At 51.6% G+C, this 26,173-nt stretch overlaps 1 protein-coding gene across 8 annotated transcripts in view; it reads right to left on the reverse strand.

Annotated features, from left to right (window-relative positions):
* Positions 1-2,528, reverse strand: part of LOC142487972 (uncharacterized) — a 102,833-nt gene extending 100,305 nt beyond the window's left edge. For all 8 annotated transcript variants that reach the window (XM_075588209.1, XM_075588208.1, XM_075588204.1 and 5 more), the window contains exon 1: positions 2,191-2,528. The gene's annotated coding sequence lies outside the window, so the exon portion shown is untranslated. The remainder of the gene's footprint in view (positions 1-2,190) is intronic.
* Between the last annotated feature and the right edge of the window lie 23,645 nt (positions 2,529-26,173).

Below are 26,173 nucleotides of genomic sequence, written 5' to 3' on the forward strand. Positions count from 1 at the left end.
GAGGAAGAGTAATGCCAAAGGGGGGGGGAGGAAGAGTGATGCCAAAGGGTGGGGGGGAGGAAGAGTGATGCCAAAGGGTGGGGGGGAGGAAGATTGATGCCAGTGAGGGAAGGGGGGGTTGGGGGAGGAGTGATGTCAGTGATGGAAGGGGGGGGAAGGAGTGATGCCAGTGAGGGAAGGGGGGGGGGGAGGAGTGATGCCAGTGAGGGAAGGGGGGGGGGAGGAGTGATGCCAGTGAGGGAAGGGGGGGGGGGAGTGATGCCAGTGAGGGAAGGGGGGGGAGGAGTGATGCCAGTGAGGGAAGGGGGGGGAGGAGGAGTGATGCCAGTGAGGGAAGGGGGGGGAGGAGGAGTGATGCCAGTGAGGGAAGGGGGGGGAGGAGGAGTGATGCCAGTGAGGGAAGGGGGGGGAGGAGGAGTGATGCCAGTGAGGGAAGGGGGGGGAGGAGGAGTGATGCCAGTGAGGGAAGGGGGGGGAGGAGGAGTGATGCCAGTGAGGGAAGGGGGGGGGAGGAGGAGTGATGCCAGTGAGGGAAGGGGGGGGAGGAGGAGTGATGCCAGTGAGGGAAGGGGGGGGAGGAGTGATGCCAGTGAGGGAAGGGGGGGGGAGGAGTTATGCCAGTGAGGGAAGGGGGGGGGAGGAGTTATGCCAGTGAGGGAAGGGGGGGGGAGGAGTTATGCCAGTGAGGGAAGGGGGGAGGAGTTATGCCAGTGAGGGAAGGGGGGGGAGGAGTTATGCCAGTGAGGGAAGGGGGGGGAGGAGTTATGCCAGTGAGGGAAGGGGGGGGAGGAGTTATGCCAGTGAGGGAAGGGGGGGGGAGGAGTGATGCCAGTGAGGGAAGGGGGGGGAGGAGTGATGCCAGTGAGGGAAGGGGGGGGAGGAGTGATGAAAGTGAGGGAAGGGGGGGGAGGAGTGATGCCAGTGAGGGAAGGGGGGGGGAGTGATGCCAGTGAGGGAAGGGGGGGGAGGAGTGATGCCAGTGAGGGAAGGGGGGGGGGAGGAGTGATGCCAGTGAGGGAAGGGGGGGGGAGGAGTGATGCCAGTGAGGGAATGGGGGGGGGTGATGCCAGTGAGGGAAGGGGGGAGTGATGCCAGTGAGGGAAGGGGGGGGGGTGATGCCAGTGAGGGAAGGGGGGGGGGGAGTGATGCCAGTGAGGGAAGGGGGGGGGGAGTGATGCCAGTGAGGGAAGGGGGGGGGGGAGGAGTGATGCCAGTGAGGGAAGGGGGGGGAGGAGGAGTGATGCCAGTGAGGGAAAGGGGGGGGGGGGAGTGATGCCAGTGAGGGAAGGGGGGGGAGGAGGAGTGATGCCAGTGAGGGAAGGGGGGGGAGGAGGAGTGATGCCAGTGAGGGAAGGGGGGGGAGGAGTGATGCCAGTGAGGGAAGGGGGGGGAGGAGTTATGCCAGTGAGGGAAGGGGGGGAGAGGAGTTATGCCAGTGAGGGAAGGGGGGGAGGAGTTATGCCAGTGAGGGAAGGGGGGGAGGAGTTATGCCAGTGAGGGAAGGGGGGGGAGGAGTTATGCCAGTGAGGGAAGGGGGGGGGAGGAGTTATGCCAGTGAGGGAAGGGGGGGGGGGAGGAGTGATGCCAGTGAGGGAAGGGGGGGGGGGGAAGGAAGGAGGGAGGAGTGATGCCAGTGAGGGAAGGGGGGGAGGAGTGATGCCAGTGAGGGAAGGGGGGGGAGGAGTGATGCCAGTGAGGGAAGGGGGGGGAGGAGTGATGCCAGTGAGGGAAGGGGGGGGGAGGAGTGATGCCAGTGAGGGAAGGGGGGGGGAGGAGTGATGCCAGTGAGGGAAGGGGGGGGGAGGAGTGATGCCAGTGAGGGAAGGGGGGGGGGAGGAGTGATGCCAGTGAGGGAAGGGGGGGGAGGAGTGATGCCAGTGAGGGAAGGGGGGGGGAGTGATGCCAGTGAGGGAAGGGGGGGGGAGGAGTGATGCCAGTGAGGGAAGGGGGGGGGGGAGGAGTGATGACAGTGAGGGAAGGGGGGGGGGGAGGAGTGATGCCAGTGAGGGAAGGGGGGGGGGTGATGCCAGTGAGGGAAGGGGGGAGTGATGCCAGTGAGGGAAGGGGGGGGGGGAGTGATGCCAGTGAGGGAAGGGGGGGGGGGGAGTGATGCCAGTGAGGGAAGGGGGGGGGAGTGATGCCAGTGAGGGAGGAGAGCTAAAGCTTTGGCATGTACAGAGGACCCTTTACCTGCAGGTACCATTCCTCAGACATGCTGCCTCCTGGATCCTCCTGCAATCAGGGGCAGCATCAGCGGGGTCCTGCAGCCTGGCCCTGGCCCTGGCCCTCTCTCCTTCCTTTTGTGTGTGTGGATGGTGGGGATTGAGGAGGACTCACAGATCCCAGGCTGACAGGAAGTAGGAGGAGAGACAGAGGAGGAGATCATCACATAGGGGGAGGCAGCCACCCAACCTGCAGGGAAGTGCTCATGAGAACAGGCCCCACAGGATATACCCACCTACCAGCCGTAATCCCGGAGCTGCACCCCTCACCTGCCTAATAACATGCACAGGGGGGGCCAGGGAAAGGGTAGGACCTACAGGGGGGGCCAGGGAAAGGGTAGGACCTGGCCGCAATGCATTACTGGGAGCTGTAGTTCCTGGTTATACAAGGCGGCGGGGGGTTGTTGTCCGGGAAACTACAACTCCCGTGAGCCCCCGCGGTGGCAGCCACTGGCAGGGTTATAAAATGATTTGGTTGGGTGAGGGGGTCTCTCGTAGGGAGGCTGGGTGAGGGAGGCTGGGTGAGGGGGGTCTCTCTGAGGGAGGCTGGGTGAGGGGGTCTCTCTGAGGGGGGCTGGGTGAGGGGGTCTCTCTGAGGAGGCTGGGTGAGGGGGTCTCTCTGAGGGAGGCTGGGTGAGGGGGTCTCTCTGAGGAGGCTGGGTGAGGGGGTCTCTCTGAGGGAGGCTGGGTTAGGGGGTCTCTCTGAGGGAGGCTGGGTGAGGGGGGTCTCTGTGAGGGAGGCTGGTGAGGGGGTCTCTGAGGGAGGCTGGGTGAGGGGGTCTCTGAGGGAGGGGGGTGAGTGAGTGAGGTGGTCTCTGAGGGAGGGAGGCTGGGTTAGGGACTCTGAGGGAGGCTGGGTGAGGGGGCTCTCGGAGGAGGCTGGGTGAGGGGTTTCTCTGAGTGATGGAGGCTGGGTGAGGTGGTCTCTGTGGAAGGGAGGCTGGGTGAGGGGCTCTGTGGGAGGGAGGACTGGGTGAGGGGTCTCTGTGGGAGGGAGGCTGGGTGAGGGGGCTCTGTGGGAGGAGGCTGGGTGAGGGGCTCTCTGTGGGAGGGAGGCTGGGTGAGGGGCTCTCTGTGGGAGGGAGACTGGGTGAGGGGGTCTCTGTGGGAGGGAGACTGAGTGAGGGGGTCTCTGTGGGAGGGAGGCTGGGTGAGGGGGCTCTGTGGGAGGGAGGCTGGGTGAGGGGGTCTCTGTGGGAGGGAGGCTGGGTGAGGGGTCTCTGTGGGAGGGAGGCTGGGTGAGGGGGTCTCTGTGGAGGGAGGCTGGGTGAGGGGGTCTCTGTGGGAGGGAGGCTGGGTGAGGGGGTCTCTGTGGGAGGGAGGCTGGGTGAGGGGGTCTCTGTGGGAGGGAGGCTGGGTGAGGGGGTTCTCTGTGGAGGGAGGCTGGGTGAGGGGGGGTCTCTGTGGGAGAGAGGCTGGGTGAGGGGGTTCTCTGGGAGGGAGACTGGGTGAGGGGGTCTCTGTGGGAGGGAGGCTGGGTGAGGGGGTCTCGAGGGAGGCTGGGTGAGGGGGTCTCGGAGGGGAGGCTGGGTGCGGGGGTCTCTGGGAGGGAGGCTGGGTGAGGGGGTTCTCTGTGGGAGGGAGGCTGGGTGAGGGGTCTCTGTGGGAGGGAGACTGGGTGAGGGGGTTCTCTGTGGGAGGGAGACTGGGTGAGGAGGTCTCTGTGGGAGGGAGACTGGGTGAGGGGGTCTCTGTGGGAGGAGGCTGGGTGAGGGGGTCTCTGTGGGAGGGAGGCTGGGTGAGGGGGTTCTCTGTGGAGGGAGGCTGGGTGAGGGGGTCTCTGTGGGAGGGAGGCTGGGTGAGGGGGTCTCTGTGGGAGGGAGACTGGGTGAGGGTTTCTCTGTGGGAGGGAGGCTGGATGAGGGGGGTCTCTGTGGGAGGGAGACTGGGTGAGCGGGTTCTCTGTGGGAGGGAGCTGGGTGAGGGGGTCTCTGGGAGGAGACTGAGTGAGGGGGTCTCCTGTGGGAGGGAGGCTGGGTGAGGGGGTCTCTGTGGAAGGTGAGACTGGGTGAGGGGGTTCTCTGTGGAGGGAGACTGGGTGAGGGGGTTCTCTGTGGGAGGGAGGCTGGGTGAGGGGGGTTCTCTGTGGGAGGGAGACTGGGTGAGGGGGTTCTCTGTGGGAGGGAGACTGGGTGAGGGGGTCTCTGTGGGAGGGAGACTGGGTGAGGGGTCTCTGTGGAGGGAGGCTGGGTGAGGGGGTTCTCTGTGGGAGGAGACTGGGTGAGGGGAGTCTCTGTGGGAGGGAGACTGGGTGAGGGGAGTCTCTGTGGGAGGGAGACTGGGTGAGGGGAGTCTCTGTGGGAGGAGACTGGGTGAGGGGAGTCTCTGTGGGAGGGAGACTGGGTGAGGGGGTTCTCTGTGGGAGGGAGACTGGGTGAGGGGGGTTCTCTGTGGGAGGGAGACTGGGTGAGGGGGTTCTCTGTGGGAGGGAGACTGGGTGAGGGGGGTCTCTGTGGGAGGGAGACTGGGTGAGGGGGTTCTCTGTGGGAGGGAGACTGGGTGAGGGGGTTCTCTGTGGAGGGAGACTGGGTGAGGGGGTCTCTGTGGGAGGGAGGCTTGGTGAGGGGGCTCTGAGGGAGGGAGGCTGGGTGAGGGGGTCTCTGTGGAGGGAGGCTGGGTGAGGGGGTTTCTCTGTGGGAGGGAGGCTGGATGAGGGGGGTCTCTGTGGGAGGGAGACTGGGTGAGGGGTCTCTGTGGAAGGGAGACTGGGTGAGGGGGTCTCTGTGGAAGGGAGACTGGGTGAGGGGGTTCTCTGTGGGAGGGAGACTGGGTGAGGGGGTGTCTGTGGGAGGGAGACTGGGTGAGGGGGTTTCTCTGTGGGAGGGAGACTGGGTGAGGGGGTCTCTGTGGAGGGAGACTGGGTGAGGGGGTCTCTGTGGAGGAGACTGGGTGAGGGGGTGTCTGGGAGGGGAGACTGGGTGAGGGGGTCTCTGGGAGGGAGACTGGTGAGGGGGTCTCTGGAGGAGACTGGGTGAGGGGTCTCTGTGGGAGGGAGGACTGGGTGAGGGGGTCTCTGTGGGAGGGAGACTGGGTGAGGGGGGTCTCTGTGGGAGGGAGACTGGTGAGGGGGGTCTCTGTGGGAGGGAGACTGGGTGAGGGGGGGGCTCTGTGGGAGAGAGGCTGGGTGAGGGGGTCTCTGTGAGAGGGAGACTGATTGAGGGGGGGGCTCTGTGGGAGAGAGGCTGGGTGAGGGGTCTCTGGAGGGAGAGTGGGTGAGGAGGGGGGGCTCTGTGGGAGAGAGGCTGGGTGAGGGGGTCTCTGTGGGAGGGAGACTGGGTGAGGGGGAGGCTCTGTGGGAGAGAGGCTCGGTGAGGGGCTCTCTATGGGGGTCTATAGTAACATTATTACAGGTGGTAACCGACAAGCACAGACATATTTGAGCTTTGAGGCTTGTGGACAGCAACAAAGGACATTTTAATGCAAAAATATTGCATTTTATCTGTGAGACTCGGTTAAAGTCTATTATTAATGAGAAGGGTACATAACTAAGCTTTAAAGAGGCAATCCAAGCAGATATGTATGTATATATGTATGTATGTGTGTGTTTTGTTTGTTTTTTTTAATATATGCAGCCTTTGATTACCTTTATTAAAAATTAATTATCTAACCTGCTGATCGATTTAGTTCTCCCCGTGATCTATCAGCAAAATTCTGCTTCCAGGATCACTAAATGGCCGCCTTTTCGTTTCAAATCAATCCTTCAGTCAGTGTACTCAGCAGCTGCAATGTATCCTCACTAAGGTAACGTCATCACAGTTTCCTGATCAAACTGCTGGGAATGTTATCACAAACGGGAAAGTGTTACAAAGATCTTGCACTGCCGGGAAAGTGTTTAAAAACCTGCTATAGACATCAAAGGATGCCCAGTATATAAAAAAATGGCATTGAGTTGATTTTTTTTGGGGGGGGGGGGTAAAAAAAGGTAGTAAGTATTATCTAATTCCTACAGAACTAATTTTTTTTTTTTTATTGTAGGATATTGCTTGGGTTGCTCGGGATATATTGTCAGTGATAGAAAACACACACACACGCTGCAGATGTGAGCCACTTTTGCCTTTTGAATAATTGACTCGGCTCCCAACATTTTATCCTAAACAGAGAGAGAACCAAGGTTGGGGGTAAAAAAAAATCCCATTGACGATTCCATTTAGTGGGATATAGAATAGTGTTTTCTTGTATAGCGACAGTGTACGCAGTCCTGTACATACCATTTTTGCAGACATAGTCCCTGCCCGTAGTGCTTACAATTAATTTTTTGGTGCCTGTGGCACAGGAGATAAAGTGACTTGCCCAAGGTCACCGGGAGATGACACTGGGATATCCCATGGTTATTTACACAGGGACACCGACTGCTTTCTTTATCACACTTTCTCTGACCCTCCGAGGCTTCTCACCCCTTTATGTATATCCCATGTGCATGTTCCCCATGTCACTCTCAGCCTAAGGTGGAATAATATATACTCCGAGACGTCAATAGCGCTTTTCTGCCAGAAACAGCCCACGGCCGCCTCGGAGCGTATAGAATTAAACCCTAAGGCTGCGTTTATATGGGTGCGATGGTGCACAAGCATCGCGCGAACCGCAGACCTTCTCTATGAGGCCGCACATACTGCGCGCGAGCCATTAAGAGCGACCGCGCTGCAGATTTGAGAAAAGACAAATATCTTTTCGCTCAACGGCCCGGTCACGTGTGCACAGTTCAGCCAATGAGGGCAAGCCACTCACGTGACGTCACGCCATGCCTCCCCGTCGCGCAAACCCTACGAGCACAAGTCGCTAGAGTGACAGGTGTGCGGCGCCCACTATAAACATGGCCTTAGTTTCATGCCAGCACCCCCTAGGGAAACGCAGTGACCCAGTAATTCCCGAGGTGGGGGTCCACAGCTCGTTAAATACCCAGGCAATGGAATTCCAGGCTGCATTTGGTGTTCTTACTGTGGGACGCGGTTTAAAGCAATTTACTTAATCTGCACAAATAGCTTTTACTGCCATCTTCTACATGGGAATAAACATCAATTCAACCTTTTGCATACTCTCCCTATATACGAGGGGCCAATTCTATATTGTCCGAAGCAGCCGCCGGCTTCAGTACAGATTTTTGACTGCCCGAATTGCCTTTTCGGACTTGTAGGCGGACGCTCACAGAGGTATGCAAGGGAGTCTGGTTATAGTGAAATTAAATAAGCTTTTATTGCGCCTGTTTCCTTAACATCAGGAAACCATCCAAACAAGGGGTAAACAAAGCATCTATTCACTTGGGATATTTCTAGTGAAATATTACTGTATGCAGTCCACACTCCCTTTTGATAAGCATGTCTCCCAGCCCCAAACATATAGCATGAAATAAGCAGATATATAAAGTCTCATAAATGAAAGTCTTATCTGTTCCTTGTGGTTTGGTGGGAAAATCTTCTATGTTCCTGCGTTGCTACCTTTCCTCAGGTTTTGTCAGCATTCAGGTTCAGAAGTTTCCCCTGTGTCTTGAAAGCAGCTCTGCTGTGTCTTCTGGCAGGGCTCAAGACAAGTTGTGAGAGTCAAGGACAATCTCTGCTCTGTCTCTCTGTTCAGCTCAGGTGTGAGCTAAGGAGTCTCTCTTCCTGTCTCAAAAAACAGGCTTTTCTAAGCAATCTAATCAGGCAGGTGGTGTTTGTTAATTGACTACCAGCAGTTAACCACCACACTGCTGGATTAGAGGCACATTACCTGAACAGGGATAACTCCCCTGTTACATACCTCCCCTGTTTGTGGGAAGCTCGGGCTTGCCACGGCCAAAGCCCATCCTTCCACTCTCATTCTAGATATCTCTGTGACTTGAATGAGAGTGAATGGAGGAAGAGAACCCTCAGTCCCGCTGGGATTGGAGCCCTTTCTCCAGTTTATTCGCGTCTCCTCCCGAAGGTGCTTGAGATCAGCACTTCTCAGTCGCTCGAGGATGACTTTTTCTAAGTATAGTCTTTTTGCTATGTGCGCGGTCATGACATTTCCCACGCGTCGGGTGCTCGTCTTATTGTAGGCAGACTGTATGGCAGTATTTGCAGAGCATTTAAAAACAGCCCTTTGAGTTTTCTGCTCTTGAAGCTGTCTCTCTGCCCTTTTTCCACTCAATGGGGTTGCAAGTTCAGCCTCTTTGGGATTAATTTGTAATTACACCCCCACTTCCAGAGAATGTCCCATCTTTTCAGCTTCATCAGCTAAGGATTCTTCTGGTTTTTATTCAGCACGTGTACCTTCTTTTATTGCCTGTTGGGTGGCTTTAGGTTTTGCTAGTGCTTGTTTAGGTAGTTCACATTTTGCAACCTTGTCTTTCAGACGAGCGGTATTCCCAGCTCTCACTGTACCCTTGTCTTCATGGGTTTTTGTGGCTGTGGGACATTGAAGCTTAGTCAGGGTCAGTACTTGTCCTTGTAGAACTTTCATCTCATCCGCGAGAGATCCCTGTTTTTTGAGTGCATCTTGCAAGTCTCTTCTCAGGGAATTTATCTGCATGCTTTGCTTTCTCTGAGCTTGCTTCCACATTTTTATTTCATTGTGAAGCACTATGAACTTCTTTGCTTGGGCCACAGTTACTTGTTTCAGTTTCTGGACCTTCTTGTGCTCCCTTTTGTGCCACGTCACCTGGGTTCTAAGCTTGGCCTTTAGCGTTGCTTTGGTGACGCTCAGGGTAGCCTTCAGTTTCTCATGCTGCTTTGCGGGGACATACTGGGTAATCAGACGTTCCTGCAGCACTTGAATTTCTTTAACAGCCTGCAGATTGTCTTCCTGCAGAGTTCGCTGCTTCGCCTCGGCGTACGCAGACCTGGCAGTTGGTTCTGCAGTCGGTGCTCTGCTTCAAACTTCTCACCTTCCAAAAGTCTATTTATTTCCTTAAGCTCGTGCAGCTTTTCATTTTTTTCCTTGACGTCGTTTGTCAAATTAAAATTTTCTTCTTTGAGTTTTAAGTTTCTTCTTTGTAATCTTAAATTTTCTCCTTTTTCAGTCTCTGTACTATTCAGGGCCTCCTTGCAGTCCTCCTTCCATTCACGCACATCTGCTTTAAGAATGACAGTCTCCTGGCGTGAGACTTCCTTCTCTAGGTTGAGGGTCTGAAGCTCCTTCTGGGAGACTTTGAGATCTGTCTTAAGATTGACAATTGTTTCTTTAGATATGTCCAGCTCCTCAGTGATACTGTGTAGTTCCTTTCTGGAAACTTCCAGGTCTGTGCGGCAGCTGTTGGTCTCATGATGTGAGGCATCCAGTGCTCTGCAGATTGTCTGAACCTCTTTCTGAGATACGTCCACCTCTGTCCGGACACTGTTGACCTCCTGTTGTGAGGCATTCAGCTCTATGCGAAGAGTGTGAACCTTTTGCTGGAAGACTGTCATCTGCTTCAGTGCCTCCTCATACTTCCGCTTTAGTGTAGCCATCATTTTATCAGATTGGCTCTGCTTTTCATCCATGGCGGAAATAGTAGCGTTTGCAGTATCTAGCCCAGTCTTGAGATTGTCCAATTCTGTCCTAGCTGCAGAGTACATTGCGAGCACCGTCTTCTGTAACTCAGCATTATCTTTCAGTAGCTCAGCGTAATCATCTTTCTTTTGTTTCAATTGTTCACGGAGTATATTACAGTCACGCCTGGCATGTTTCAGGGCATCCTCAGGGCTGGTCAAGGGATCGACACTCACTGGTTCCGGCTCCGCTTCCCTGGGATGGTTGGTTGAGGGTTCCTCACTGTTGGCACCGGACAGACACTTCTTTGGGGTACACGACTTCTGCCTTGGGCCCTCTGGATATTCGGTTATCTGCAGGACGAGTTCTCCATTTTCTCCAGGCTGCAGGGCATCTCGGTCCCCCTTTTTCTCCACAGGGTCTGCGGACGTGTCTGTTCCTTCCACGGTAAGTGAAGAACCGCTTTTCTTTTTCCGCCTTTTTTGTTTTGGATGACTCCTTCCCATCAGGAATACTGGGGTCTCCTTCTTTATTTAATACTTCAACAGCTTCATTATATACGCCAGGCTTTTCTTGCAGTTGCTTTAGCTGACAGAAATATTGGGTGATCTGCTGCTCCCGCTCTGTCTTCTGCTGATCATATTCGTCAAAGGGAGCGGTCTTTTCTGTTTGTGCCTAGTACAGGCACCCCCACCATTCTTGGGGTGTTTTGTGGATGTGACTCGGTTCGGGTTCCCCGTAAGAGATGTCTTCCTCCTTATTGGACTGGAAGGGCAACTCTTCCGTGGGGTAGGGTTCATTACAGGAACGCTGCATCTTGTCCTCCATTTTGGGGCTCTCAGGTGTAGTTTTTTTCCTGACCTCAGGAGGCGCTATTGCAGCTGTTGCCACTGTATTTGCTAGAACCAATTGTGGTAGTCTTACAGGTGGGCATATTTTGCTTGTAGAGGTCGTGGCTCTCACAGGCATCTCTGTAGACTTTTTTCTTGGGTAAGTTTTACAATATCAGCAGTACTGTGCACGCATTTTCTCATCAGGTATACAGGATGTGCAGTTGCTAGGTAAAAACGTCTATTTGCTTTACACCATTTACTTGCTAGGTGCAATCTCTCTGCTTCAGCCAAATAATGTGATTTTCTGCTTGAGTTCAGTCTCAACTTTGGGTATTATGACATTCACTCTTCACACTTTGGGATACCTTTTACACAGTTCAGCAATTCCTTTTTTCTAGTAGGCAATTTTACCCTCAGCACTTGTTTACTGAAAATTCCCCTGCTTCAGCACAGTCTTGCATCAATTTTCACATTTTTCTGCATACACTCCATTCACAACTGGTAGTCCTATGCGGTGTGGCAGCCTTTACTTGCAGAATCAGTACCGCTCATGGGTCACCATTTGTATTCACTGCTTCAGCTAAACATTTGAAAACAACAAACGCCTATCCCTTTAAGGGCTAACTCACTTCTTGAACCCTGACTATGGCTGGAAGGCAAACCCCCTATTTCAATGACCATATTACACATTGTGATAGGCAAATAAGGTTTACCTGCTTCAGCAGTCTCTCTCTCTCTCCTCTTGGGATTGGGGAAAAGAGTCCATCTGTGGTTTTGTAAGTTTCAGTGCAGTATAAGTTTCCTGCCTGGGTGTGTCCCTTTTACACTCTCTCTGCTGCATGAGATCTTTAGTCAGGCTGTTTGTAGGCAAAAAGCATAAAAAATTTCACAGGCCAAACTCCGGGTTCCTTCTAACTTCAAGAACCACCTATCATCCCACTTCTGACACCATATGTAGGCGGACGCTCACAGAGGTATGCAAGGGAGTCTGGTTATAGTGAAATTAAATAAGGCTTATTGCGCCTGTTTCCTTAATATCAGGAAACCATCCAAACAAGGGGTAAACAAAGCTTCTATTCACTTGGGAGTATTTCTAGTGAAATACTACTGTATGCAGTCCACACTCCCTTTAGATAAGCATGTCTCCCAGCCCCAAACATATAGCATGAAATAAGCAGATATATAAAGTCTCATAAATGAAAGTCTTATCTGTTCCTTGTGGTTTGGAGGGAAAATCTTCTCTGTTCCTGCGTTGCTACCTTTCCTCAGGTTTTGTCAGCATTCAGGTTTAGAAGTTTCCCTGTGTCTTGAAAGCAGCTCTGCTATTTCTTCTGGCAGGGCTCAAGACAAGTTGTGAGAGTCAAGAACAATCTCTGCTCTGTCTCCAAGTTCAGCTCAGGTGTGAGCTAAGGAGTCTCCCTTCCTGTCTCAAAAGACAGGCTTTTCTAAGCAATCTAATCAGGCAGGTGGTGTATGTTAATTGACTACCAGCAGTTAACCACCACACTGCTGGATTAGAGGCACATTACCAGAACAGGGATAACTCCCCTGTTACAGGACTATATTCAATTTACCCCTTAGATCAGGCCTGCCCAACTCGTAAAGTGAGAAGGGCCGAACTGCTCCAAGGAAAAACAATTTGGGCCGCACGGGTTAAATCATCATCATCATCATCATCTCTCCTCCAGCACCTCTCCATCATCATCATCCTCATCTCCCCCAGAACCCCTCACTATCAACCTTTATGATACTCCCCATCTATCTCTCATACACCCATCTCTCCCTCTCACCCACACAATACCCCCCTCCACATCAAAAACATAATACCCCCTCCACATCCCCCCAGCCCATTCCATGTCAGCAGCCCCCCCCCCAAGTAAGCATCCCATGTCAGCATCCCCCCCATGTCTCTCTTCCCTCAATATAACACTCTCCCCCTCCCCTAAATCACACCCTCTCCCCCTCCTCTCAATGACACTCTCCCCCTCCCCTCAATATGACACACTCTGCCCCTCCCCTCAATATGACACTCTTCCCCTACCCTCAATATGGCACTCTCTCCCCCTCCCCTCAATATGACACTCTCTCCCCCTCCCCTCAATATGACACTCTCTCCCCCTCCCCTCAATATGACACTTTCCCCCTCCCCTCAATATGACACTCTCCCCCCCTCCCCTCAATATGACACTCTCCCCCCCTCCCCTCAATATGACACACTCTCCCCCTCCTCTCAATATGACACTCTTCCCCTCCCCTCAATATGACACTCTTCCCCTCCCCTCAATATGACACACTCTCCCCCACCCCTCAATATGACACTCTCTCTCCCTCCCCTCAATATAACACTCTCTCCCTCCCCTCAATATAACACTCTCTCCCCTTCCCCTCAATATGACACTCTCTCCCCCTCCCCTCAATATGACACTCTCTCCTCCTCCCCTCAATATGACTCTCTCCCTCCCCTCAATATGACACACTCTCCCCCTCCCCTCAATATGACACACTCTCCCCCTCCCCTCAATATAACACTCTCTCCCCCTCCCCTCAATATGACTCTCTCTCCTCAATATGACTCTCTCTCTCCCTCTCTTCAATATGGCACTCTCCCCCTCCCCTAAATGACACTCTCTCCCCCTCCTCTCAATATGACACTCTTTCCCCCTCTCCTCAATATGACACTCTCTCCCCCCCTGCAACTCACATCATACCCCCCCTGCACCTCACATCACTTCCCCCCCTGCACCTCACATGTCAGCAGCCCCCCCCCTCACATGTCAGCAGCCCACCCACCCCTCACATGCCAGCAGCCAACCCACCCCTCACATGCCAGCAGCCCCCCCTCCCTCACATGTCAGCAGCCCACCCCCCCTCACATGTCAGCAGCCCACCCCCCCTCACATGTCAGCAGCCCACCCCCCCTCACATGTCAGCAGCCCACCCCCCCCTCACATGTCAGCAGCCCACCCCCCCTCACATGTCAGCACCCCCCCCCACATGTCAGCACACCCCCCCCCCACACCTCTGTACCAGCCCGTTTTTCACACCCCCCCCCCCCCCACCTCTGCACCAGGCCGTTTTTCACACACCCCCCCCCCCCACCTCTGCACCAGCCCGTTTTTCACACACACCCCCACCTCTGCACCAGCCCGTTTTTCACCCCCCCCCCACCCAGCCCACACACACACACACACACACACACACCCACCCACACCACACACCACACCACACACCACACACCACACACCACACACACACACCTCTCTATTCAGCACATCTTTTCAGCACATCCTCTCCCCGGCACTAAGCCCCGCCCCCAGCATGCTCTGACCTCCATCCTCCTCATGCTGCTTCTGCCCCCGCGCGCGCATTTCAAAACCCGGGGGCGGGGGGGAGGCGAAGGAGGAGGGGTTGGGGATGAATCGCCGCCATTTTTTTAAACTTTAAAAAAAAAAAAAAAAAATTTAAATTTAATTAATTAAATAACTGGCGCCCGGCCGCCGCGGGCCACGCAGAGAGGCCAGGCGGGCCGCGTGTTGTGCAGCCCTGCCTTAGATTGTAAGTTCTTTATGGGAGGGACGCCTTTCTACCAAAGTTTCCTTTTGGATAATCTATTCTGTTACATTTAACTCTATATGGTATTCGGTTTTGTATTCTTGTTCTGTAAAATGCTGTATATGGGGCTATAGCCTTAGGGCCGTTCTATACTGTTTGCGGCCGTGCGCGCGCTTGTGCATGTGCGAACGCGCGTGCACATGTCGCATGCTTTTCATATGTATGCTGTGAGTGAAGGTACTGTGTATGTATGTGTGTATATGTGTGCGTGTGTAGAGATTGTGAATTATGTATGAAATAATATTTTTAAAATAAAATAAAAAGTTGTAATAAAAATATTTTTTATTTATTTAACTTTGACACACACACACACACACACACACACACACACACACACACACACACACACACACACACACACACACACACACACACACACACACACACACACACACACACCTCACTCTCTCTCACACATACATACATTACAGCGCCAGCAGTGGCGCAAAATCATTGATTTCTTCATGTTCTCTCTCGTCGGTCCGCTCCAAGCCCCCTGCCGTGCGCGCGCGGCGCCAATATATAAAGGCCAACTAAAATTCTGCGCGTATGTAGAGGGAGAAAGGGGGGGCCCGGTATTAAAGGGGTTGCACCCCATTTGGCCATCCCCTGACCTCACCAGGGAGACAAGGGGTTAACTGGGCTGAGGTGCAGAAATGTGATTTAACCCTTGTTATGACATGAAAATGTATATTCCCCTGTTCCCATGCTTTATTGTAACATCTGGTTTAATCAGTGTCTGCATCACACACACACTAGGATCCATCCGGGAGCACAAGGGTTAATAGTTCTTTAGTGATTATAGCACTTTGTGTAATTTTTCCGCCTTTTCAGGCACCATTTTGCAGGGTCCCATAAGCCGCCATTGGAGCTCCATGCGTTTCAATGGCGAATCTTGCTGTTTTGGTCCTGTTTCCTGTGAAGACCAGCAGATGGCGACCGAGAGGAGGAGCGGCGGTTTCCCATTGTAAGTCAATGGGCCCATTGACTTCAATGGAGATTCCTCGAAGGAGCTTTCCAGGAACGAGTTGGCTGCCATCCAAACCGCAAAGCGGATACTTTTTCTATAAGAGAGCTTTGATCATTTAGTGGCGTGGGAATAAACAGTTCTAGAGCACATAGAAATAAAATTCTTTTTGCCCCTAGTTCCTAGACCTCCCCCCACTCGACCACAACCGGGTCCCCGAATCCTGGACCCCCGATAAGGGTCGAACCGAGAAGAGCGGGTCCCGCCATAGGTTCCAATGGCGGCGGCAGAAACAGCTCAAGAAAACGGCTAAGTGTAAAAAGCTGAAATTTAGGAATCCATAGCTCCGGTTCCGGAGGGTCCAGAGGATCAGGGTTTGGGGTACCTGTAGTCACTGCTCCGGCATCACTGCAGAACCATCCTTGACCCTCTTGGACCAACCCGACGGAGTATGGACCCCCTTGAAAGTTCGGGACTTTTCCCATAGACTCCAATGGCGGCCAATCTCCATTGACCGGCTATGGCGGAAAACCCCCATTGACTTCAACGGCGGCGTTGCTCCGTTGAAAGTCTATGGCGGCAGATTCCCATAGCCGCCAACGGCAGCGGTTTGCCTTTGAAAGTCTATGGCGGCGGAGCCCGTTGTTTTCAATGGGGATTTAGTGAAAAAAAACGTGATTTCATTTACAGCGGAGTTTTTTGTATTAAAATAGGAAACGGTTTAAGGTGTATTTGTGTAACTCCGGTTCCGAAGGTCGTAGCAAGTCGCAAATTGGACAATAGGGTGTCCCAGTTCCGGTATTGAGAACTGGGAAGTTTGGACCCGCTGGACCCAACGGAACCGGATATTTTAATATGTTTGTGTTTTATCTTTAATACTGTGTCCCAAAGCAGGGATAAAACCCAGAGGAAATTCCTTTGCATACCAGGGTAGCATATGGCCAGAGAGGCGACCCAATGTCTAGGACTTAAGTATTGTTCAAAGGATTTTGTCACCCTCACTGTTTACCTGAGGGCGGAGATGGCTCAAACCAGAGCAGTCTGTAAGTGTCCCATTTCACACCTCACAACAAAGAGTATCCTGCCAGGAATTCCGTTTGGTAGACTAGCTGGCATTCCTGATGCAGATGAGGGGCTACAGAAATGAGACCCCAGAGTTCTAATGCGCATGTGCCAACTAGCAGGGGGGCATGTATCAAAATGTGTTCCCACGTTAAAGAGTGGCTAGAGGTAACTGAAGACCAAACACCTGTACTCAATGTTAAGGATAGGGTTACAAAAGGTTTATAAACTGTTGTCCACCCTTTATCCTTTGTCTTCTGAAATCATCTTGATTGTACCTGATTGCGAGACAATTGCTATGCAACATACTTCTCATCCCCCATCCCCAAAATAAGTGTACTTCTTGTCTTGTTACTGTACTATATTGTGTGTTCACCTATCCAAAGGAATAAATATACTTTATTATATCTAAGCCTCGTTCAGTTCAAACCCAGTTATTTGGTGTAAATTACAACCTGTCATAAGCTATCGTCACAGCGTAGCACTATAGAACGGGCCTTAGAAAGAAACGTGTGCTTCTCCATGTTGGCCAGCAGGCGTCCGAAAGGTTTATATTATAACCTCTTCAGCCTGTGTAAATATATAAGTGTAGCCAGGTCCCCCTTGTCATACTGACCCCCCCTCCTTCCTCTGCGCAGGGCCGCCGAGGACGAGGGAGTGAGGGGGCAGGTGCGCGAGCCGCGCGTTACCTGGAGTTGCGGGCCGGTTGCCGGGGACGCGATTGGGCCGTTGTTAAGGCCGCGGTCGCGTTGGTCCGGTCCCGGCGGCTCGCGGAGCAGGGCGCCGCCATTGTTAGGTGCGTTGCGCAGGGGCTAGGAGCGCCGGGAGGACCCCAGGGAGATCGCGCATGCGCAAGAGGGAGCAAAGAAAGCCCGCGAAGCCCTAGCCTACCAGGGAAGGCTCTTGGAGGGGACTACAAGTCCCATGAGCCTCATTAGCGCCCCACGTGACGCCAGGGAGCCAATAGGGCTGAAGAATCTCCCTGCAAGAGCGATTTAGATACATTTCGCGGGCTGACAGCACGTTAGTTGGTGACCGGAGCAGCTAGGGGAAGGAGGTAGGGTGCAGGAGTCAGTGACTCCCTGCACTAGGCCAGCATTCCCCTAGGCCCCAGATAGCCCTGAGTCACAGTAGCTGTGTGTTGTAGGGACAAGCCCTAGGTTAGGGAACCTGCCCCATTATCTATTTGTTAGTTAGGGTACAGCGAACCTTGCGGTCCCTACTGAGAGACTTGGGCTCAAGTCTCGGTCGTTAAGAAAGCTGGACTATCTCCAAGGAGGATCCTTTGCGAAGTTGTTGCTGATCCGAGCACCGGAGTGCTCGGCAGGTACTATACGTATCCAAGTGCCCCAACGGGCCCTTAGTATAATAGTGACTGCGCAGTATTCTTTCGCCTAGAGTGCGGGACATTGTGTGGGGTACTGGACACGGGGTGGGATCATACGGTGAAGGGTTGATAAGTGTTCGCGTCCGCCGTGGCGCAAGTTAGTGTTAGCGTTGTGAGAGACGCAGTGGTTAGTGTCTCCTCTAGGGAGGGACACCCGTTATTCAGTGTGATAATATATGTGTTGTATGCTGCTCACAAGTAAAGGTATTTGGTTATCTCACATATCGTGTATATGGTTATTATATGTGTCCTGCGAGGACCAATTCCTGCTTTGCTAGGAACCATCGCAGGTGGAGGCGCTGCACCAAGTACAAGAGTACTACTAGTCTTAATATATTGCCCCAGGTTCCCCGTGGCGGAAGCTCAGCCCTCCTGTGAGCCAACAGGTAAAGCACCCCGCCCTGGTAACATTGATGTCCTTTGCACCCACACTATAATCTGCGATTGGGTGGGGGAATACCCGTTACATAAGGTTATAACAATTTCATGCCGGTTTTTGGTTTGCATAGAAATGTTCAGGAACTGGCATCTTCCCGTTCAAATATCGTAAAAATAATCGGTCTTTGCTGATTCAGTTCTGATTATGACTAAAAGGTTACACCAACTGTACGTGAATTTTAAGCCCCTGCCATAAAGCCGCTTCTCCGTGTCAGGGAAGCTTGTGGGCTCCATTCCATTGGAGATATGGCTTAAAAGCCCATTGAATATGAGGTAGAAAGGGGAGGTGATAGACAGCACTCTGACACCATGACTCAGCAAGGTTGCAGGGTGCACGGAACAGGAAGGGACCCTAATTCCCTTCAGAAGTACTAACAAACCAAAGGAGAGTACCAGCACTCTCTGTCTCACAGCTACAGGTATAAGCGAATACCAGTGTAGGGAATATGAATAATTTAATGACACTAATAATAAACTGAAAATATAGCAACAATAGCCAATACGCCAATTCAAGAACAAATATCACCATAGAGCAAAATTAAAAGGGGGTGGAGGGGAAAGAAGGAGGAGGGGAAAAAAAACACGAAACAAAAGGAAAAAATCACAATAATGGAAAAAGGAAAGCAAACTAGGGGAGCCAATTCTTGCATTGGCGTATTGGCTATTGTTGCTATATTTTCAGTTTATTATTAGTGTCATTAAATTATTCATATTCCCTACACTGGTATTCGCTTATATCTGTAGCAGTGAGACAGAGAGTGCTGGTACTATCATTTGGTCCATTGAATATGAAAGTCTAAAGTCAGTTGGGGGAGGGGGATGCTTGTTTTTTAATCAGGTGGCGAATCAAGGCTATTGTAATGTACTTGATAAAGCCTCCTGCTTGGTGCAAAACGCGTAGGAGGTCTGTTAGCCTCCTGTGATTGGCTTAAACACATCTTATATTTTACACTCCCAGCTTCTCTAGCCCGGTCATTTTTTTGGCGGTGCGCTGTCCTATTTGCCCTCACTAGGTGACTTTTTTGGATTCCTTTTGTAGCGTAATCCTAATACCGCCATTTATTAGCAAACACTAACATATCTGCTAACTTACAATACGTGTTGGCACTTCGATCGCAAGCTCTCCGGGGCAGGGATCTCCTTTCCTAGTCTCTGATCTTATTTGTTGCACTTATTGTAATTATAATTCCCGGCATTGTATTGTCTCTTCTATAATAAAAATAAAATCTCTAGCTATAAATAAAGATACATACATACATCTAATTACGTAAATTCCATAAGCAAATGTCATTTTCAATTTGAGATGAGCACCTACCAAGTAGGGAAGAGGGCTGGTCTGCACAGATTCAGCGGCCGGTATTCGAAGAAATCACGACGCAGTTTTCGTGCGCGCTGCTGTGCTCCACGCGGCATTAACGCCGCCAATCGCCCCAGGCACACGTGTTTATCGCGGTTGCTTTGTTTGAAATTCATGGATTGTGTGCAATTAAATGCAATGAAATGAATGAATTTGAATGTGTACAGTACTGTGCTCCTGTGTCAATTTCAGGTGTTTGAAAGCCAGAACAGTAACATGCCATTTTCTGCACTCGCCTGCACTCGCGTCTAAAGGCGGGAAGGGGCGGTACGGTTGGAAGAAATCGCGCGCCATGACATGGGTATTCAGAGGTATACACCGCGTGAAGTGTTCGAATGTCGGCCGCTGCATCTGTATGTCCTGTGACGCTTATTACGATGTGTTAATCCTTCTTTGCTAATCTGTGTGTTATATTGTGGATACGTTTTTGCTTCTCTCATTAACAACGTTCTTTTTGTTTATATGTTTAGTACAGGGGCGGGCCAACTCCACTCCTCAAGGGCTACCAACAGGTCAGGTTCACGATATCCCTGCTTCAGCACAGGTGGCTGAATCAGTGGCCCAGTCTTTGACTGATGAGATAAGGACCACCAACAAGTAAGGTTTGCAGAATCTCCTTTGACTGAGCCACCTGTGCTGAAGCAGGGATATCCTGACATTGACCTGCCGGTGGCCCTTGAAGACTGGAGTATATGCAAACACAGAAATGCTCAGCACTGCCAGTAGGTGGCGCTACAGCTGTAAATATAAATACGGGGTCCCAGGAATTTACAAATAGCCGTCACTCATTTCTCAGACACTTATTGCAACATTAGAAGTGCTGCAGTTTTACATTTTTTCCCTCATCAGGTTTTAGCCCCTAATTATTTTTTTCCGTGCGTAGCTCCCTGCTAAAATCTTCCCCGCCCTGCGTGTCTGCCCTGGTAAGCTGCAGGCAGTGCGAGGGTTAATGGCTAGTCGCCAGGCAGGTGAGTTAGTCTCCATTTTGTTGCATTATTGTTACGTTTCTCAGGCACCGCTTGCCTGGAGGATGTGGGATCACATGTCCCGATGAGCGGCTTGCAACATACAACTCCGCCCAGTTACTGGGGCAGAGATGTAGCCACTCACCAGGTATAAAGTGTGGGGAGCCATCTTTTATTTCTCAGACCTCATGTGTCATCAAGAAAGATACCCCTGATACCATCTCTAAGAGGTCTCCAGGCTCCTGGCATGTGGGGTAAGGAGCAGCTCCTCTTTTATTGTTTTCTAGACCAGCGGTGCGCAAAGTGGGGGGACGCGAGACTGAATGCAGGGGGGGCGCGGGATTTACAGAGGCCCCGCGTGCTTCCTGGAGGCATTTAAATTAAGTGCTGGAGAAGTAGCGAAGGCCTCTGTAAACCTGACTTACCTTGGCTCCGGTGGCTTGGCGTCAAATGACGCAGCGAGGTCATGTGACGTCACGTTGCTATGGCAACGTGACGTCATGATGCCGGAGCCGAGGTAAGCGGGAGTTGGTGGGAGTGCGGAGAGAGAGGAGAACTGCCTGCAGGTGGCGCAGGGAAAAAAGTTTGCCCTCCCCCCTGTTCTAGACAGGGTTCTGGTAGGGGAGGGCCTAGAGTTATATACCTACAGGAGTTATTCTGCCATAGAAGTGTGACGGAGGAAACCCTCCCTATATACAGCCTTCCGATTGGAGAATGCTTGCAGATATAACTTGATTATTGCCTGCACTGAACCCCTGTCCTGTTGGTGATGTAAAGAAGTTGTTGCACTGAAATAAAGTACCACTTTGAAAAGGTCCTGGCGCCATATCTACCTCATTGTTACTCCTCTCACAGCCTTGGCCTGAACCCATGGAAGCACCCTGAGAAGAAAAGGTAACCCACTGAGCTAACACTCTAACAGAGCAGGAAACCCCCTGTCATTGCTAAGAACTGCATTCACATTTAATGTACACTCTATCTCTGGTAGCCGGGTGGGATCGAGGTGTTACACGCATGTAGCCGAGTCCTCCTACCAGGCCCGCCAAGAGGGGGGGACAAAGGGCACTGACATCCCGGGCCCCGTGTGTCAGGCCGGGCCCCCTGCGCGGCCGGGCACCAGTTAATAAAAAAGAAAAGAAAAACACAACACTCTGTGCCGTGTCCCACTATTGGCAGCGCCGGAAGTCAGCAGCTGGGTAAGCTTCCGGCGCGCCAGTGTGAGAGGGAGGCCTGGCGGAGGCGGGAGCAGCCTCGTAGAACAGGTGCCTCCCGCCGGGTCCCGGCAGCATCGCGCCCTTCCCCGCCACCCCCCCGCACCACAGTCATATTTTTTATATGTATTGGGGGGCCTGGGGTATTTTATATATGTAATGAGGGGGTTGGGGTATATTATATATGTATTGGGGGGGGTTGGGTATTTTTTTATACAGTATGTGTTGGGGGTGTCGGGTACTTTTTATACGTTTTGGGAGGGTCTCGCATATTTTAGCATTGTGTCCAGTATTTTTAGACAAGCCACCTGGCACCCCTAGCCGCCGTTCCCCCCCCCCCCCCCCCCGCAGCCATCCTGCAGCCACTGGCGAACCCCTCCCCCCGCCCCAGTAGCAGCCACTGGTACCCCCCCACCCCAGTAGCAGCCACCAGCGCCATCCCCCCGCCCCAGTAGCAGCCACTGGTACCCCCCCACCCCAGTAGCAGCCACCAGCGCCATCCCCCCGCCCCAGTAGCAGCCACTGGTACCCCCCCCACCCCAGTAGCAGCCACCAGCGCCATCCCCACCCCCCAGTAGCAGCCACCGGCCATTCACAAGGTAAGTCTGATTTATATTTGTATTGGGGGTGTGTTTTTTATATGTATTAAGTGGTTAAGTAAAAGTGGCACGCTTCAAAAAAAAATTTAGTGGTCGGTGCGCTATGGGTTGGGGGGAGTGCCCTGCTCCTTCCATTTGTCCCGGGCGCCATGATTTCTGTTGGCTGCCCTGGCTCCTACCCTGCCACCGGTGAGGGAGAGCTGCTCAGCTGGTAGGCCAGAGCTCGGCGCGACCGGGAGTGTGGGGGCGGCCATTTTTGTTAGTCGCACATGCGCAGTGCGGCGAGGCGCATTGTATATATGTTATTAAACTACAACCTATAGCAATTTTAAAAACTAATAATATAAATCGGAGAGGTAAAAAAGTTATAGCAGGTTAAAGAATATGGCTATTTTAAATGTATCATTATTTATAATCACAAATTATAACAGAAGTGAATTTATTAATATGACATATATATATATATATATATATATATATATATATATATATATATATATATATATATATGTCATATTAATAAATTCACTTCTGTTATAATTTGATATATATATATCAATCATTATTCATAAATGAAAAACCATGATTAGGAAAATGGTTTTGGAAAATGTCTATCCCGTTCTAATGTAACCGTGCGATTGTATTTAAAATCCGTGTTTCATGTTTTTGGTAATCGTCATCAAGCTATTACTAGTTGAACTATTTTTTTAATAATTTCTTATGCCTCCTGATATCCTAAATGGAGTCTTATTTCATATAGCTGTTCTGCAATACGTGTATAATGTCCCTGTATATTTCTTGTGCATAGAAATACATAGCATTTGTTTCTTTAATTCTCTTTATCATGTATCCCTTCTATTTTATAGGAATGTTTGTATCGGGCAGCCATGGAATGGGACGAGGACGGTGTTTTGATGCCACAAGACAAGCTGGCTGTTCTCGGAGAAGCATATGAACAACTTAACAATGAATACGCTGCAATCCGGCAAGAACTATAAGGAAATGAGAGGTTTGGTTCAAAAAAACAACAGCGAGGCGAAAAAAGAGCTCACTGCTTTGGAAATGGAGTATAAAGAGGAGGAGGGGAAAATAAGTTACATGCCGAGAGAATCTGAGAAGGAAGAGAAAAGTCTCAAAGAAATTACAATAAAAAATAAGTCACTGGGTGGTGTCCCACTCCTGCTGGCCACAAGGTGTAGTTGCAGAGATAGAATCCACATTACAATGGTTGTCTCAGTCGGGAATGTGACGCGCGTTATGGTGACGTGTCTGAGAATGTACCCTACACATCGGGTAATAGAGAGAACCGGGGGTATGGGTGTGAAACGGTGGTACGGAGAGCTTATTACAAAATGGATGAACCGTCTGCGCCCTCATTCTTCATAATTCGATATGGCATTTGTGAAGCTCATGTGGACTTGTCTTTAGAGCAGTGATTGGTAACATGATATACTTCTAGAGCCGCATGTCTGGCCCTTGAGCATATATGTATTGGTACATAGAATATGCTTTGAGAGAAGGTAGAGCACTGCTGAAAAAAGTAGGGCTGGAGGCTGAGTAGTGAAAATTAAAAATGCTTTAATAGAGATGCATGGTAGCAAAGGCTACATAAAAAGGGTCCTCTAATGCATTTCGCGCTAAATAGCGCTTTGATAAAGCGCTACTTAGCGCGAAATGCATTAGAGGACCCTTTTTATGTAGCCTTTGCTACCATGCATCTCTATTAAAGCATTTTTAATTTTCACTACTCAGCCTCCAGCCCTACTTTTTTCAGCAGTGCTCTACCTTCTCTCAAAGCATATTTGATCTACACAACGGACGGATGCACGCGTATATGGAGCATAAGGGGTCTATTAGGTGAGTCATTTATCTGTATTTCTTACATTGTGACTGTGACTATAGGGTATTTGCATGGCTCCAGCCTTTGGTTCAGGACACCATCCCTCTCTATAGTGAATGCACTGGGAGTCCTTCTATATAGGGGCTTTTTTGTGATTTCATTTTGAGGGTGGTTATATGCTTTCTGTCCATATCAGGCTTTATTTGGTGAGCTATATACCCTGTCACATATATACATTTTTTCATTGATTTGACTCAACCCTTGACTCCTGGGCTATATTGCCTTCATTGCACTATTCTGGGAATTAGAAGCACCATACAGAGATTCATTTCTCATCCTTTGCTGCTGTATTGGTACATAGTCTAACCTGCCCGGCTCCTAGGAAGGTTATATCAGTGCCTGTATTACTGGCTATTCAGGGTGCATTACCTTATTCAGGGTGCATTACCTTATTCAGGGTGCATTACCTTATTCAGGGTGCATGACCTTATTCAGGGTGCCGGCTTCGCGCAGGCGCGACGTTGGTACACAATGATGGGCGCCAGGAACTTTATTCATTCAGCAGCCGCTTCATATCCTTTAGACATAGTCTCACATTTATTATATACAGTGCATCGTCTATATGTAACTGGGTGTCCTTATACTGTTTGGTATGGTTCCCCTAGCTGCCCCTCTCTCGGCCCGCTAGGAAGGTGCTGCGGCGGTATAATTCCTATGTTACTTATAGAGTCCCTCTGCTCTATAGCGCTGCTAGTGCTCCATGTCCACCGGGCCCCTGCCGGGTCTGGCACTACTCCCTCTGTGATTAGCATCCCCGTCTTTGGGCAGCCTGCCACCATGTGGCCTTCTGGATGAAAGCCCACAGCGGACCCTCCGACGGGGCCGGTCCATCTATGCCTTGGGGCTGTGGCTCGTGGAACACCCTTTGGGCATACAAGAAAAGACAAAAATGCCCGCTGCTACATCCAATGTGACAAAATACATACTACAATACTTCAGTGCTGATATTCTCATGATGAGTAAGGGTCATTTAGTTCAATCCTTTGGCCAAAGCGTTATAAGCCTGCAGCCACGTCACAGCATGACCAGTATGCAGCCACGTCACGGCATGACCAGTATGCAGCCACGTCACGGTATGACCAGTATGCAGCCACGTCACGGCATGACCAGTATGCAGCCACGTCACGGCATAACCAGTATGCAGCCACGTCACGGCATGACCAGTATGCAGCCACGTCACAGCATGACCAGTATGCAGCCACGTCACGGCATGACCAGTATGCAGCCACGTCACGGCATGACCAGTATGCAGCCACGTCACGGCATGACCAGTTTGCAGCCACTTCACGGCATGACCAGTATGCAGCCACGTCACGGCATGACCAGTATGCAGCCACGTCACGGCATGACCAGTATGCAGCCACGTCACGGCGTGACCAGTATGCAGCCACGTCACGGCATGACCAGTATGCAGCCACGTCACGGCGTGACCAGTATGCAGGTCCTAACACTACCTGTTAAAATTCTCATGTACCTCTGTTGGACGGAGAATAACCACATTGGGTCCGTCATATTAATCAACAAGTGTTCAGCATTACGTCTACACTAGATCCCTTACGCTGCACTCTAGATGTAAATCCTTTTGACTTCCAGCGATCGCGACCATGTGATGTCACCCATCGCCGTCGCGCCCACTATGGGCACCCGCGACAGACTGCATGTACTTGCTATGGCGCTGCGCAACGTCGCAGTCGCCGTAGCCAGTACTATAAATGCAGCCTAAGGCAGCGGTGAGCAAAGTGGGGGCTGTGAGATTTTTCTGGGGGGCGCGGCGTTGCAGGGGCCTTGCGCTCTTCCCTAAGGCATTTAAATTAAATGCCGGGGGATCGCGTGAGGCCACTGCAACTCTAAACTTACCTTCACTCTTCCGGCGTCAAGACTCGTGTCCATGGCAACGTGGCATCAAATGACGCTGCGTGGTCTTGTGACATGACGTCACACACAAATGACGCCGCGGGTCACGTGACGTGATGGCGCACGCACGTATCGCTCCAAGAGCGGAGCTTGATCTGGGGATGGCACGCATCCTCTCCGCGTTTAAATAGCACAGCGTCAACATGGCAGCCATCGTGCTGGCGCTGTTTGAGATAGATGACAGAGTACACTGATGTACAGATTACCAATTAACTATCAGCCAATGGGAAGAATTCATTAACCGCAGGGAGTGACAGGAGTTGCAGATATATTAATGCAAT

This window comes from Ascaphus truei, chromosome 2 (assembly GCF_040206685.1).
Source record: "Ascaphus truei isolate aAscTru1 chromosome 2, aAscTru1.hap1, whole genome shotgun sequence".
NCBI classification, from domain to species: domain Eukaryota; kingdom Metazoa; phylum Chordata; class Amphibia; order Anura; family Ascaphidae; genus Ascaphus; species Ascaphus truei.